The sequence below is a fragment of the Haliotis rubra genome, unplaced genomic scaffold (genome assembly GCF_003918875.1).
Source record: "Haliotis rubra isolate DU_JTF1 unplaced genomic scaffold, ASM391887v1 Scf440, whole genome shotgun sequence".
In the NCBI taxonomy this organism is placed as follows: domain Eukaryota; kingdom Metazoa; phylum Mollusca; class Gastropoda; order Lepetellida; family Haliotidae; genus Haliotis; species Haliotis rubra.
The window spans coordinates 600,125-617,570 of record NW_025767125.1 but is presented as its reverse complement, the minus strand read 5'-3'; the positions used below and the strand labels follow the sequence as shown (position 1 = coordinate 617,570).

Below are 17,446 nucleotides of genomic sequence, written 5' to 3'. Positions count from 1 at the left end.
CAAGGGTTGGAGTACCAAGGAAGGATAACTATGTATGGATGAACAACTTCTTTATTGCTGTGAGAGCGATGTTTCGGTGTAGATTCTAACACCGTTATCAAGCAAGTGATGAACAGAATGAGGATAGAGAGGCATATTTTGCTGTCTTCACGTGTTAACGCTTCCATCTACCTCAGTTTATGTGTTATTTTTAACTGGCTTCCATATGCTATTGCAGTACTATTCTCCATTGTCCTGTACAAACATGACCTCACACTTGTATATGTTACAGTCAGATTGTGAAATCAGTCATTTCGTGAAATAACTAAGAGAGTCAGCCATTGAACTATCCCAAATGCTCGTTCTCTTTCTTCGTGGGTTAACCTTGGTAGTCTCTCTGTGTGACTTTATGTGCAGTGATATTGCAGTGTTGGACAGGCCATTTATACTGATTTTTCGCACGATCTTTCCCATGTATCCGACTAAGACATGTATTTCGTGTTTCTGAGAGTCGGGGCCACAAAATGGCTAATATATGCCTCTCTATCCTCATTCTGTTCATCTCTTGTTTGATAACAGTGTTAGAACCTACACGTCGATCACACTGTAATAAAGAAGTTGTTCAGCCATACATATTTTATCCTTAGGAGGTTGTGTGACTGAGAAGAGCGACCTGTCGTTATGGGAGTGCAAGTATTATGTCAATGTGAAGTCATTACTTGGGAATATCAAGCACGACGATTAATTAAGAACAGATCCATGTAACACGACACCAGGGAAGCGTGGTTTATGCCTCTTTCGTAAGATAATTGTACTATCGATGTGATTAAATGTCTCACTATCTAATATAGGATCTGGCACGAATAAATCTCTGCGTATTCGCTCGTCACGCCCAAGGCCCGGGTTCGATTCCCCACATGGGTACAATGTTTAAAGCCCATTCCTGGTGTCCCCGGTCATGATATTGCTGGAATATTGCTAAAAGAGGCGTAAAACTAAAATCATTCACTCATTCACTTGTATCGCTTCGGAATACAGGAGGAACATAATGTTTAAAACAGATGGCCAAGTCGTCAAAAACGTCGCAATTAGCTTTTGTAGAATTTCGTCCCTTGTCATGTCAGAATCTTATAATGGAGGGATCGAATACAAGTTCGAGCGGATAATGATCCAAGGTGCGTCAGCATCATACCCGACCTCATGGATTTCACCAGAGTGAGTGAGTGAGTGAGTGAATGTGTGTGGTTTTACGTCGCTTTTAGCAATATTCCAGCAATATCACGGCAGGGGACACTTGAAATGGGATTCACACATTGTAGCCATGTATCGAATCGAACCCGGGTCTTCAGCGTGACGAGCGGACGCTTTAAACATTAGACTACCCCGCCGCTCCGGGTCTCACCAGAGTCGTAAAAGCATGTGATCCGCATCACTTCGGGCATCCACGAAGTTCACACGTTATGTGAAAATTGAAATACTATTTAAATTCGCATTAAACCGACCCAAGCAACCAAAATAAAAATGGAATAATTATATCGCAGCAAAAGTGTAATACTTATTGCCATTCTCAATTTTTACAACGATGCCATAAACAGATTTCAAAAGTAATTTATGTCTGGAACTCTATATGGCATGACTCTTTTGCTGCGAATTAAAATGTCGAAAGCTTTACGCACATTTGTTCCAGCTGTGATGTAGACACAATCCATAGATCAAAGAATGACATTCCAGACACACATAACCTCCTGCGTGTATTTAGGGATGTAATTGGTAGCGTAATACCGTTAACGTCATAACTTTCTATTTAAAACTATTTATGGTGACAGGAATCCGCATACGGGTGCAAAAAGGGATGTTAAGGATGGCGTACCTTAACTTTAGTAACCTGGCGTAAGATTGAATGGCTCACCCCGAGACCGGTGAACGTTATTGGTTTAATCACGCTTCTGTTTCTTTGGCATTAAGTGAAGTAATTATCGAGGAGGAGGATGCAAAGCAGATAGATGTCTCATTAAAGATGCAGCTGCAGACAAGCATAGTGATATGTCTTACAGTGCGTCAACCATCAGGATGGTACTTTCACACTGTCGACTATGTGGTGAATGTGTGAGGCTGTAAATGTTTAGGAACCGTTGTGAAGTAGGTAAAATGACTGATTACACAGTCTGACTGTAACATATATATTAGATGGGCATGTCTGTGATGGATACAAGTACACACATTGGATGTGCTACTGTAAATGTTTAGTAAACCGTTGTGAAGTAGGTATATATTAGATGGGCAGGTCTGTGATGGATACAAGTACAAACATTGGATGTGCTACTGTAAATGTTTAGTAACCGTTGTGAAGTAGGTATATATTAGATGGGCAGGTCTGTGATGGACACAAGTACAAACATTGGATGTGCTACTGTAAATGTTTAGGAACCGTTGTGAAGTAGGTATATATTAGATGGGCATGTCTGTGATGGATACAACTACACACATTGGATGTGCTACTGTAAATGTTTAGGAACCGTGGGGCGGTGGGGTAGCCTAGTGGTTAAAGCGTTGGCTCGTCACGCCGAAGACCCGGGTTCGATTCCCCACATGGGCACAATGTGTTAAGCCCATTTCTGGTGTCCCCCGCCGTGATATTGCTGAAATATTGCTAAAAGTGGCGTAAAACTAAACTCAGTCAGTCAGTCAGTTTAGGAACCGTTGTGAAGTATATATATCTTAGATGGGCATGTCTGTGATGGACACAAGTACACACATTGGATGTGCTACTGTAAATGTTTAGGGACCGTTGTGAAGTAGGTATATATTAGATGGGCATGTCTGTGATGGGATACAAGTACACACATAGGATGTGCTACTGTAAATGTTTAGGAATCATACCTTAAATTGGCCCCTTTGAAGGACCTGCTTGGAATTGTTTTTCAGCAACCCATGCTTATGATAAAATGCGCCTAACGGGATGGGATGGTCAGGTTCGCTGAATTAGCTGATTCATGTCATCCTAACCCGATTTCGTAGGTGTATGCTCTTAATGTCAATCACTGAACTCTTTAGCTCAGACTCAGTTATTGAGATGTGATATTGACACCACAAGCGCACGCACGCACACGTACACACACACATACACGAACACGTTAAAATGGCGAGTGTGTCCTTTCATACAGAGGTGTGATATTGACACCACAAGCGCACGCACGCACACGCACAGACACACGAACACGTTAAAAATGGCGAGTGTGTCCTTTCTTATATATACATACTCCTCTTTCTGGAATATCCAAATGCCATTACGCTGTTTTCAGAAATATGACAAATGACAAGACAGAGGACTTGTCCATGGTCGAATCTGGACCAAACAAACCAGTGGCCGAAAGAATGAGCAACAACCCAGCTCACTGACACTGTGACACATTCCGCCAAAAATCAGAATCTGACCACGATAAAATCGATTTACACATAAGTTGGGATTGAAACAATTCTCGAGCTTTCACGTCAATAGTCATGATTCCACAAAGTCATTGTTGGAGCATATGAGAGGCAGGAATATTTTCAAAAACGCAATAATCACTTTTTAACTGATATTTTTAACAACGCAAGTCGATACTCTAGCCCGCAAATCTTGTGCTATGAACACTTGCATATTCATTAGCAAGCGTAAAACACGTGAAGTCAACGCCGTGAGACAGTGACGGAGGAGGTGACGGGGAGGAGATGTAACCGTGTCGCGGTTGTCGGAGATTGAACTGTAAACTGATCAACATCGTTAACGCTGTGCAGCCACCACGGAGGAAACCACTGACTGGGAGAGAAAGGATCAGACAGGTAGAGTTACTTCAGGAAGGTCGTGGGACCATTAATCACATTATATTAGAGACACAACTGGACTTGAACGTATAATACAAACCAGTTTCCACGATTAAACTTTTGAACCTACTCTGAATCATGAGTTCATTTCATCTACTCACTTACGTCCCCATAGGATGTATTTAGGTATTCTGAAAGTTTTGACGTTTTGAACTTTTCCCAGTGAAAACAAGGGCGTACTTTATTAGCTGTTGTGTCAAATTCATACTTAAGAAGAGGAGATCTACAAACTGTATTCACCGCTTATTGCATACTTCTATTCAAAGCCGACATTTCTAACAACATAGCCTATCTTCTGTTAATAGTTAACATTCTGACGAATCACTCACTGTGTACACACTGTGAAATTACTCGATTCAAAATACAGGCACCAAATTCAGTTATGTCACTGCAACTTTTCCAGGCAATTCCAAGCAATTCGACAATTCTGCTTTCGGCGTTTCTTTGTTTCGTGTTATCTAAGTATTTGCGACCATCTTGAGGAAGCAGCGTTCTTCTGCCAACTGTTCAGCTGGCATCGGTGTTTTCTTAGATGCCAAAAACAATTCCAAACCTATAAGGTGAGGTGATGTGAAATTGGGTTTAACGTCGTGCTGGAGAATATTTCGCTCATATGACGACGTGCATGCGTGTGTATGTGTATGTGTGGCTGCTTGTACTAGCCCAGACTGAATCTGGTTTTATAGTGCTAGCCTCACTGAGATACCATGCCGCAGTGAAGCATGAATACCCCACTCAGACACCTTATACAGACTCCAAGCCGACCAGTCCTTGTTGTACCCATTAATGCCGAGCGCCAGGCAGGGACCAACAAGTACCATATTTTAACGTCTTTTGGTATGACGCGGTCGGGGATCGAACCCGCGACCATCCGCTCTCCGGGAGGACGCTCTAACCACTACACCACGGAGGCGGTCCAAACCTATAAGGGCAGATCTGAATACATATTACGAAAGAATGGGAGATATCTGGGATAAGCCCAGGTGTACATATCAACATTTCGTGTCAACACATTCGCTTAATCAAACATCCATCATTTGCATTAAACGTTTTAAATTATGAGAAACACATGGGGATAAAATGTTCATCTCAAAGATAATATAATCATTCATGATTGTTCGCTTTTTGAATGTTTCATCACATGGTCATACAAACCAATTGAGCAACAACTTGCTTTTTAACACATATCATTTATAAAGGTTCTGTTCTTATACGGGTGTAGTGGGGTAGCCTAGCGGTTAAAGCGTTTGCTCGTCACGCCGAAAACCCGGATTCGATTCCTGACATGGGTACAATGTGTGAAGCCCATTTCTGGTGTCCCCCGCCGTGATATTGCTGGAATATTGCTAAATGCGGCGTAAAGCTAACCTCACTCACTATTCTTACGCGACTTTTGAAAGGCATACCCATAACTGCTTGTTTGGTTTTATGCCACTTAAAACAATATATCACGGGAAACTAATTCCATTTCGGCAGAAAGCCTGACATTACGTGGTAGAAGACTGTGTGGTTGGTAAAACCTACGACTATGGGCACGGTGATCATACAGTGGTATTATCAAGGCAAATCGTTGATTTAAATGAACCACCAGGGCATCCTGTTGCGACAAAGGGACGCAACCCTGAATCTTAACTCCTTAGATTCCCGTGCTAACGTGCTAAAAGGTAGGGTAGCCTAGTGGTGAAAGCGTTCGTTCGTCACGCCGAAGACCCGGGTTCGAGTCCACACCATTTCTGGTGTCCCCCGCCGTGACTTTGCTGGAATATTGCTAAAAGCGGCGTAAGGCGATCTTTACTTTCTAGTTGGCGTCGCTACACGTTAGGTCGCATAGATTACGAAGACGTAATGGCGATATCTCTCAAGATTTTCGCAACTGTAGATTAAGAATAAAAATAAAAGTATAATTTAAAGTAAATCCATTAAACACATTTTCTGGCTAACAAAACTTTGAGTTTTCCCTCGTGAATCATCCAAACGAAATGTACAGAAAATGTTTCGCGGGAGCCCATGGTGTTATATTTTGTTTTGGTTATTGCAATTATTCCTCTTTTCTTTTTTGTGTATTTTTCGTTCATGTAAGTAGAAAGAAAGAAGAACATATATGTAACAGAAAAGCGTAACACGAGCACGAACCAAGGATTTGATCAAACTAACCAGTTGGACACCCGTCATTAGAAATTATGTTCCGTTAGCCAGTTTACACCGTCTGTCCTCATTGTAATCAGTAGACGAAGTGGTAGACTCCATCAGCAGATTAAGCGTTGGTCTCACGCCGAAATCCTGGGCTCGATTCCCAACTTGGTAATTATTTGTTAATCCTATTTCCGATGTCCCCGTATGTGGTATAGCTGCTATATGTTGGTGTATGGCTCATGTCACTTGGCTCTTATAGCAACCTTGGACTGACTGACTGACTGAGTTTAGTTTTTACGCCGCTTTTAGCAATATTCCAGCAATATCACGGCGGGGGACACCAGAAATGGGCTTAACACATTGTGCCCATGTGGGGAATCGAACCCGGGTCTTCGGCGTGACGAGCCAATGCTTTAACCACTAGGCTACCCCACCGCCCCTTTATAGCAACCTTGGACGTTGCAGTAGGAATTCACAACGATCTCAACCTACAGCTAACAAGTGAGTTGTGTTTTACGCCGCCTTTAGCAATATTCCCGCAATATCATGACGGGGAACACTAGAAAAGGGCTTTACGCGTCGCCTCCATTTAGGGAATCGAACCCGGATCTTCGGCGTGACGAGCGAATGCTTTACCCACAAGGCTACCACACAGCCCAAATATATACAATTACCAAATAAATACAAGTATCATTATATGTACTGACACATCCATTAATGAATATACCATTTAATAACATGCCTATGGATATGGCAATGGATATTAGACGACATGTACATTGACTTATATATTTATTTATAGATATATGGACACGTACCCCAGTGTATAGTCCAATACGAAAAATCAAACCTTTTGAAGAGTAAAACCTGTCGACGATAGACAGGAAAAATACTAGAGTATCACAGATATGAATATAAAACTAGCATGTAAAACTAAGACATTTTAATTATGAAGACAGTACAATATAAAACACGGGCTATAGATCGCCAACAACTGAAGGTAGATCACCATACTAGGAACCATGTATTGGCATAAGAATCTGTATATATATTTACGCTTGGGTATACCAATCTGTACAAATGCACTTACTTGTGTATGCTCGCAAACATATACAAATACATTCAGCAATACATCTCCCCTCACATGTACCAGTCAGTATACCGGTACGCATATCACTGTGTATACTAACGCTATCCAAATAAATATTCCAATACCCCACTAAACATCCCACTACTATCCCACAACATATCCCAGTACATATACAAATGGATTTACCTATTCTCATATCGATTCGATGCCTCAACGTCATGTCTGGGCTGATGAGTTATCTCAAGATTTCAACAACGTCATGTGTGAGCTGATCAGTTATCTCAAGATTACCATAACGTCATGTGTGAGCTGATCAGTTATCTCAAGATTACCATAACGTCATGTGTGAGCTGATCAGTTATCTCAAGATTACCATAACGTCATGTGTGAGCTGACCAATTGCCTCAAGATTACAACAACGTCATGTGTGAGCTGATCAGTTATCTCAAGATTACCATAACGTCATGTGTGAGCTGATCAGTTATCTCAAGAATACCATAACGTCATGTGTGAGCTGATCAGTTATCTCAAGATTACCATAACGTCATGTGTGAGCTGATCAATTATCTCAAGATTACCATAACGTCATGTGTGAGCTGATCAGTTATCTCAAGATTACCATAACGTCATGTGTGAGCTGATCAGTTATCTCAAGATTACCATAACGTCATGTGTGAGCTGATCAGTTATCTCAAGAATATCATAACGTCTTGTGTGAGCTGATCTGTTATCTTAAAGTTTCAAGATTACCATAACATCATGTGTGAGCTGATCAGTTATCTCAAGATTACAGCAACGTCATCTGTGGGCTGATCAATTGCCTTAAGATTACAACGCCATGTCTAGGCTGATCAATTATCTCAAGATTACAACAGCGTCATGGCTGACCTATACAGTTATCTCAAGATTACAACAGCGTCATGGCTGAGCTAGACAGTTATCTCAAGATTACAACCACGTCATGTCTGGACTGATCAATTATCTCAAGATTACAACAGCGTCATGTGTGAGCTAGACAGTTATCTTAACATTACCACGAAGTCAGCTGGACAGTTATCATAACATTACCACCACGTCATGTTTTCGGTGGTCGGTTATCTTAACATCACTACAGCGTCATGTCTACGGTGGGTGGTTACCTTAACATTACCACAACGTCATGTCTCAGCAGGACAGCTATCCTAACATCACCAGAACGTCATGTCTCAGCTGGACAGTTATCTTAGCATTACCACAACGTCATGACTCGGCTGGACAGTTATCTTAACAGTACCACAACGTCATGACTCGGCTGGACGGTTATCTTAACATTACCACAACGTCATGTCTCAGCTGAACAGTTATCTATACATTACCACAACGTCATGTCTCAGCTGGACAGTTATCTTAACATTACCACAACGTCATGTCTCAGCTGTAAGATTATCTTAATATCACCACAACGTCATGACTCGGATGGACGGTTATCTTAACATTACCTCAACGTCATGTCTAAGCTGGACAGTTATCTTAACATTGCCACAACGTCATGTCTAAGCTGGACAGTTATCTTAACTTTACCACAACGTCATGTCTCAGCTGAACGGCTATCTTAACATTACCACCACGTCATGTCTCAGCTGGACGGTTATCTTAACATTACCACAACGTCATGTCTAAGCTGGACAGTTATCTTAACAATGCCACACGTCATGAATCGGCTGGGCAGTTTTTTTTAACATTACCACAACGCCATGTCTCGGATGGACAGGGACTGAGGAAACATTCCCAAGTGTCAGGTTCTCTGCACGTCGTCCAACGTAGACACACTGGTACAACATGTCGTGACCAAAACACATTTAGGTGAAACCTTGAAAAACGACAAAAAAAAGCTGAATACATAAAACCGCCGCACGATTCAGTTTGCGCATCAACAATTACCACAGCCATAAACAAAAACACTTTGTCGTGTTTGTTCCACACGAGTTTCATGAAGCAATATGTCTCGCATTAATCACGGTTCTTATAAATGAGAATTGTCTGCCTCGGTACCTAACAAAATATGAATTGTGTTTGAAACGAGACATTCTGCATGACGTCATATAAACTTGATTTATAAGGCATTGTGGCCAAACTACCAAAAAACACGAAGGTATTAAAGTGAGATAGCGGCTGTTGTTCGGAATTGTAGATGTTGTTGCTCCCCATGCTTCAGGCCCAGGTTCGACTTTAGCAATGCAGACCCGTGAAGATCCGGGTTAGAATTGATCGTCAATAACCCATACTTGTAAGAGGCGACTAACGGGATCGGGTGGTCAGGCCCGCTGACCTGGCTGACACATATCATGGGTTCCCAATTGCGTAGATCGGTGATCATGTTGTTGATCACTGGATTGTCCGGTCTAAACTCGATTATTTACAGACCGGCGCCATATAGTTGGAATATCGCTGTGTGCGGCGTAAAACTAAACTTACTTACTCCCTTTAGCAAAGCATAAGTGTATGTGGTTTTATGACGCTTTTCAATAATGAAGTGGAAAAGATCACAGCGAGGGAAACACTCTTGATAGTGGAGTTTTACACATTAACTCACAGCCCTAAATCAGAATGTTGTATCTCTTGCTCTTAAAGTAACTTTTACACTCGTTAACAGGAATATTTTTATGTTTTCAAAAATCTGAACAGGTTTGACTTTTATTAAACGCGGTAGTAACGTAGTGTAGACGATCTATAAGTACTCATGCATGAACAAACGAAAACTGAGATTGATATTTTGAACAAAGACGTGCGGTGTTGATATCACGATATCATGATATCCCTGGCTAGCCTCGCGGTTCTAAACAAGTGCCCCCAGTAATACTTCTGTCATCAACTTTCATTTCAACGACCTTTAGCAACTGTTAACGTCTTCAGTTGTCTTTTAACAAGTCAATCTGTTCGCGAAATATAATTCCAAGCAGGGCTTGCTTATACAGCTGATAACGTCCAATAGGTTTGCTAACATCATTTACCCATAGGGCACCTCCAGTCGACTTCATCACGTAGCTACAGACGGCTTTATTCACTCAAGTGTGTCAATTGAGTTCCAGATCCGACGTCGGACTTGGAAAATCCGTCTTCTTTCCACCCCAGGCAAATGTCCTCCACCCCCTCCTCTAGAACGACAGCCGAGGGTTGCCAGTGCTATATGACGACGGGAATGTACATCTAAATGCAGCAATGCCTGTCGGCGTTTCTGGATATCTTTACAATGTTCGAGTCAATGGCTGCCAAATATAGCGCACTATCAACGCGTTGTTTTAGTGATAATATTCTTTATTAAATAAGATAGGGAAAGTTGGCTTCTTAAAGAATGGGGAGATGTAATCTTTAAACATTTAGAATGCACCAGAAAAGCAAGATTTATGGATGTCAACTTCTTTATTGTGATACTGTTAATCACGATAAAGTTGACATCCATAAATCTTGCTTTCCTAATGGGTGGGTGGTAAAATGTACGATTTGAGCTCTTGGCTTCTATCCATTAGTTAACCCATAATCGTTTAGGTAATTGCGACTATAACACGAGCATGTGTGCATGAATCACTATAGAAATAGTGATGATACCAGGTGTTCGCGAAAAGGTGTTAACACCGACCATTTGTGACACGTGAGAAAATTTCCAAATTTAACGTATCAGTAACAGAAACAGTTTCTCTATTTTAGGCTTGTACCATATGCTCATGAGGTTCTTCGGTGAACATTTGCCTGCCTTTGCATGTGTTAATGATGATTTCGAGGTTGGGCGGGATCCTCTCACCCTTTGGCGAATGTCTGGTATCATGAGTATTTGATTTGATTCAGAATGCATGCACATAATGCATCTATGCCACAATGTAACTAGCATCGTCCACAGTATACATACTCCAAGAGGCAATAGTTAAAGCGTTTGTTCGTCACATCGAAGAACCGGGTTCGTTTGCGTAAATGAGTACAATAAATGAGGCTATTTCTAGTGTCCCAGGGAAACCGAAAGTACCGTTTTGAGGTATGACACCATCAGAAGATTGAACCACCGACGTTAGGCTCTCCGATTGGACGCTCCATCTACTAGACTAGGTTGCAGTATTTCCAGATAAGAGTCCATTCATACATGTATAACCAAATTAGAACCTCTGATGACAAGATAAGGCCGTATCCCGCACACATCGTCCAATACTCCTGTTCATCTGATACATTCTGGAACACTTCGACATCCATACGCCTGATTCAACGGGTCTACTCTTTCTGATAAAACATACTGTTGATTTAAATTGCCAGAGCCATACCAGGATTTGTAAGTTTCACCAAAGTTATTTGCATCAATTGGTGCTGTCATGTCATTAAGCTCACTCAAGTTAAATACTGTTAAAAACCGCGGTAAATCGAACTCAGTCACTTACACACACAAACGTACATTGCAGGAGAGAGAGGCCTACGGATAATGTCAAGTGGTTGTCATTATATTGCCATAATCCACTGAAAAGTGTCATGAAAGAACGCGGGAGACCCTTAACGACTAAATTTGTACCTGATGAACAAAATATCTGAATGAAACAAAATCCCAAACTTGATGGACATATTCACGGTCATTGGAACTAAATGTATAGGAAGGTGCACCTTTTTCCAGCCATTGCATGCCACATTTGTGTCATTGCAATGAACATGTACAAAGGTTTAACCTGAACGGCGTTGCATGATATTTTTTAGACTTCAGAACCTTCTGGCGCTTGTACACGACATTTGAACCGCAGGAAGCCCGTGATGGATGCCAAGGAAAATGAATCACAAAACCGTAGATGATTGGAATTAAATTTATATTATTTAAAAATTTGAGAATTTCCCTGTCGTGCCGACGTGTTGTAATGATCGTTTTCAATGTTCTTTGCACTGAGGTCGAGAACGTCGTAATGTGTTCCTTCCTGAATAAATGGTGACCTTTAACATTACTCCTTTCGACTAAATCAAAGAAGAACTGATTTCATCCGATCTGTAGCCATTATTTTACGTGCCGATTGATCATAAATTATTCATGGTCTCTGGCGCCGATTCTGGGGGGCATGCGTGGTTTACAGTGGGAAATGTGACTGGCGTCTTGTGACAGAAGGTGAATAGTGAAAATGGGGACATCAGAATGGGAGCGAAGGAACACTTAAATATTGCTGAAACATCCTGAGGTGCCTTCTCGTATTGATCGCGTGTATGGGAATTCAACAGTTGTCAGGTAGAATAACAGAAGGAGGCGTTATCCTACAAAGATATCATCTGTAACGAGTGGCCCCATTGACTCGGAAACATCTAATCTTTATTATGCATACAATCAATTACATTACTGCAACGTATCGCCTAATTACCTGATTTTCTGATTTAAAGTCTTTGTTGAGAAACTCATTACTTGGCAAGTATTGTTAATCTATTGGCAGTTTCCCGTGAAATAATGAGTCAACAATACTTTAATTGGAGGGCAGGTGTGGGCATAATGTATGGCGCGTTGGTGCTGTGAATACCTGTGTAGTCTCTGACAACAAAAGAGCACATACATTCTGACTAAATTCATACGCCAAGACAACTAAGGGATTTTCAATCAACATCTTAATGGAAAACCTTCTTCAGTATCAACATTTTAGACATTTTGAAAAGGAACAGCAAATTAATCTTTAACGTTGTAACGACATTCTGGTTAAATTGGTGTTTGACATGACAGCCACCAGGTGGAACCTGTTCTAGCCTTTATTGTCCTATTACGCGCAAGTCCCAAAGTGGTATATGGGCAAACACTGAAGTGTTTGAGTGAATGGGTTAGGGAGCTTTTTTACGAACAGCTGTATAGCGCATGCTTCGGCTTCTTCTCAGAATAAATTTTATATTCTATTTTTTACATTGGAAACACAAGTGGTACAGCATTGCGACATTTAAGCCTGACACATACTCAATGAAAACTGTGCATTGATTATAGAGGAATTCGTTCTCGAACATCTGGTGTTGAATACATTGCAATGATTTAAGCGACATGACAACAGAAATTGCTTCTTTCAAAATAGGTGCCATTTTCTCAATAGCCTAACCACTAAGCCGCTATTCTGAACATCGGTCTCCTGGCGGCCTCCGGTTCTCCCCGTGGTCTAGTGGGTAATGCAGCTGCCGAGAGAGAGGAAAGCCGGTGGTTCGATTCCCGACCTTGAGTTGGGCAATAAAGGGATAAAACTATGAATAGTCGGCTCGGGGCCGTTACAGTTTTCTGAGTAGGGCATCTATGTTAAACACTGTGGGTTAGCACTATGCAATCAGTGGTAGTCCGGAGTAGTACCAGTAGCAACACACACACCCGTGCACGGTCATCGCTGAATCAGTGAAATAAGTTTGAACTTGACATTAATCCTACTTACACCTCACTACATCAGATCTTTTCACCATTTTCATTGACACCTCATTTCAAAGTACCATTAGAACATGGTGTACATCCCGAGCAAAACGAGATATGCCATGCGCCACGAAGGATCAGTAAGTTAAAGCGACGATCTCATGGATCGAACTCAACTGTTCACACGGAAGGAATACTGGCGCTTCCATTAACCTGACTTGGATAAATAGGAACAGAAGATAAACACTGCTCAGACACAGCTCATGTGCTGTTCCGCGACACTTGTTGTCCATCACTTGTATACAGGGAGACTGATTAATTCCCTGCCAAAGTACATTTAAACTACCTCTCCAGCCCACCACAAAACATGAGTTGTTGGCGGTCAAACCTTCAGCTCGCCATGCGTGGAATGGGTTTCATTCATCATATAGGTGAAAAAAGTGACACCAATTCTGACATGTTCTTCGAGTGGCATTGAGAAGTTGGTGTGATGAACAACGAGGAGAGTTCTATGGTTATACTTGCTTGATAACGGTGTTAGTAGCTACACCGAAACGTCGCTCATATTAATATTTAATTAAAGAAGTTGTATATCCATAGAATTCTCCTCGTTGTTAATTCTGACATCCACTAACGTTAAACAACGGGACAGTTGCCAGAATACCATCAAACAGCTGAAATGTTCTGCCTAATCAATGCTAGCCCCTTGCAAAGTCGACCAAACAAACTGGAACAGCTCACATCAACAAGACGTCCGTGTGCCACGGTGGGTAAAACGAGTAACGTACAATTTCTCCTTCACACTACCCTGTTACAAAGTTCTTCCTGGACTTAACCTTGTACTGTATGTAGAACATCACCATCGCCACATTCACTATCTTCTTAGATGTCTCAACAATAGTCTAATTGATGCGTAGGTTCAAAGATCTACCCAATAAAGAGCCAAAGAACGTTTCAAATCCTATCAGTAAAATCCAAAATAATCACAAAGAAGGAAGACAGTTATTTCTACGACGGTTATTTCATGCCGTTCAACGCGACCTCTAACCGTTGCTGGCAGCGCGATTGCAGTGATTGGGTTGTTAGGAAGGACACTTGAAAAGCGTGATTGACGCTCCCTATCTGACCCTTAATGTTTGAGCAAGACCTCCCAGTGACTAAATCCCTTCATTCCATGTCCCGTCAGCTTTCTCGTCAAGAATGGCATATGCGTTTCCTCTTGCCACATTCATACGATCTAGAACCTGCAGTGCCTTTCTGTGCATTTAAAGACGCTGTGTAAAACGGCTCACATTACATTATAGCATTTCCTATCATATTCAGTTTCCTTACGACAATCAAGTGAAACCTATTCTATATAATCATCGGAGTTGTCACATCCATACGATCTAGATCCTACAATGCTATCTGTGCATTTAAAGAAGCTGTGTTAAGCGGCTCTCATTTTCTATTATATTCCATTTCGTTACGACATTCAAGTCAAACCTAAACCATATAATCATCGGAGTTGCCACATTAATACGATCGAAATTCTGCAGTGCCATCTGTGCATTTAAAGAGTTTTGCTCAGAGGTTTAGTTTTTGTTCTTAACATCACCGATCATATTTCATTTCCTTTACACCGATCAAGTCAAACCTATTCTATATATTCTTGGGAGTTGCTACCTTCCTACCATCTACAACACACATCTGTGCCGTCTATCCTTTTAAAGAGGCCGTGTTAAACAGCTTACATTACATTTTAGCATTTCCGATCAAATGCTTAATGCCATTCTTTACGACAATCAAGTCAAACCGATTTCTATATATACAGCAGTGATGCCACATTTACGATCGAGACCCCGCAGTACCATCAGTGCGTTTTATGAAACTGTGTTAAGCAGCTTGGATTACATTTTCAACATCTATCATGTTCCATTTCCTTACAACACTCAAATTCAACCTATTCTATATAATCACCGGCGTTACCACCTACCATCTGTGCAATTAAAGAAGCTGTGTTAAACAGCTTATGTTACATTTTTTAAATGATCTAACATTTACGACAATCAAGTCTGATCGTTTCTATACAATAATTCCTTCAATCATCGTCTAGATGATTCCGTTTGAAGTGTACGCTTTCATGAAGTCTGACATTTCTCACAGACGTTGATGTGGATCACTGATATATGATGCATAAACACAGCCAATCACTGTTCGTGTTATTGACCGCAAGTGAAATTAAACTTTCTTAACGTTTCTTAATGAAAAGACATTTTGTCATTAGTTCTGTTCTCTGATTCAGGCGAATGCAAGAACAAATATACATTATTGGTCTCCCGATGGGATCAGTTCAACAATTTAATTAGACCAGTCAAGGCAAAGGGCGATATAACAAAGGCTAGACTGTGTACTGACAAATCACAATTTTTCATTAACCAATTACTCTCATGGATTTAACTTTTTTGTTGCAAAGTCACACAAAGCACGGTTGTAATTCGAATTAGAAATACGGATAAATTAATTAGGACAAAATTAATCCGAAGGATTTGCAGCCCCATGAGAAATACGTCACTGTATGTCTTAAGATGACATATACATGTACTGAGATTAGCAACATAGGTAACGTTGGACTCTGTGTTCTATATTGTACTTCCCAACTTCTAAAATGCCACTCAAAGAAGTGTCTATGACAGTTTGACGAGAGTTACAAATACTGTATATATGTCACAATATATAATACAAATTGATGGAAGGAATATGAAAATAGTTCATGACAGACACTGCAGTACAATGCGTTACAATGGTTACTGAGTAGTAAATCTGACCTACAATCGAAGTATCAATGAAAGTTATACTGCTCCTCGTTACGTTGTTCTGTTTATAAAATGAATATGAATTGAGAAAATATATTTTCGGAAACGTTAAATTTCAACTTTGTGGTTAAAAGAACGCTTTGAATGGAACAGTTTCAACTAGCTCCGTAACTGTGGTGTTATGTCTGTAAAAGTTTTAAATTAAATCTATTCTCCAGCTGCACGTCATCGGAAAGCTGCTACCATAGAGTTAAAGCTTCACACTTCCTTATCAGCAGGTCTCTCACAAAGTAGTGGCATAGTGACTCACCTTAAGTGTTAGTAAAGGAGCGTTCTTATCGTCGTCGTCGTCGTTTCAGCGGTATCTCCGTGTCCGCTCTGGCTCCCTCTGTGAAAGACAGAGCAGAGATAAACCCGCGGGTATAGTATGCTACCGGTGGGGAAGGAGGTGGTACGTTAATTACCCACGAGGCAGGGGGCGGGAGGCGGGACCCACGGTGCCACTAACGGCTTCTGATTCGCGAGCGCTCATCCACCACTGGAGGAAGAACTGCGGTGAGGGGCGGCAATCTCTCAGCGTCTTGACAACAATATGGACCTGTTGGTCGCAGAGATACATTGGTAATCAATCGATAGGCGTCTATCGATAAGCACCACCCGACAGCGCCCCACAGGAAGGCGGTGAGTTGAAGTCCGGGTATTGATTGTACGGGGGTCTGAAAGAGCAAGCATTAACGGACGCTCCGGATGCAACGCGGGAAATGGGGATACTTAGAAATGGGGATCTTTCTGGTGTCCAATTGATCTCAGGCAGTTATGACACGGTGAAAGCAGTAATTGCTATTGGCTTGATTGTGGGGTTACCAGACTTGTAAGTGTCTTAAGATGTATGGGACTAACCTTGTTTCTTCTGGAATACTTCCCCTCGCATATACCTGGCAAAGTTTTGGTCATGAAAGGTTCCGATCGAAACGTCTTCAGAGTCCATCTCATCGTGTCTCGTTGAAATCAATATCTTTGGATGTAGTCAATAGAACAGGGCTTTAGAACACGAGTCTGCTATGCCTAATTCAATACTTGTCAACTCGATGTCTCGCCTATATGACAACCTAGAAATCTCTAACTGTGATAGTTTCATTTTCTGCTTGGAAAGTTTGATGCTGGAGTTAAAGTTGAAACATCTATGATGAAAAAGAAATCAGACGTTTGTCGTCTAATGACGTCATC

At 41.3% G+C, this 17,446-nt stretch overlaps 1 protein-coding gene across 2 annotated transcripts in view; it reads right to left on the bottom strand.

Moving 5' to 3' along the window:
• LOC124289424 (prothoracicostatic peptides-like) overlaps window positions 1–16,652 on the bottom strand; it is a 52,746-nt gene extending 36,094 nt beyond the window's left edge. For both annotated transcript variants that reach the window (XM_046726042.1, XM_046726043.1), the window contains exon 1: window positions 16,530–16,652. The gene's annotated coding sequence lies outside the window, so the exon portion shown is untranslated. The remainder of the gene's footprint in view (window positions 1–16,529) is intronic.
• Window positions 16,653–17,446: the final 794 nt, after the last annotated feature.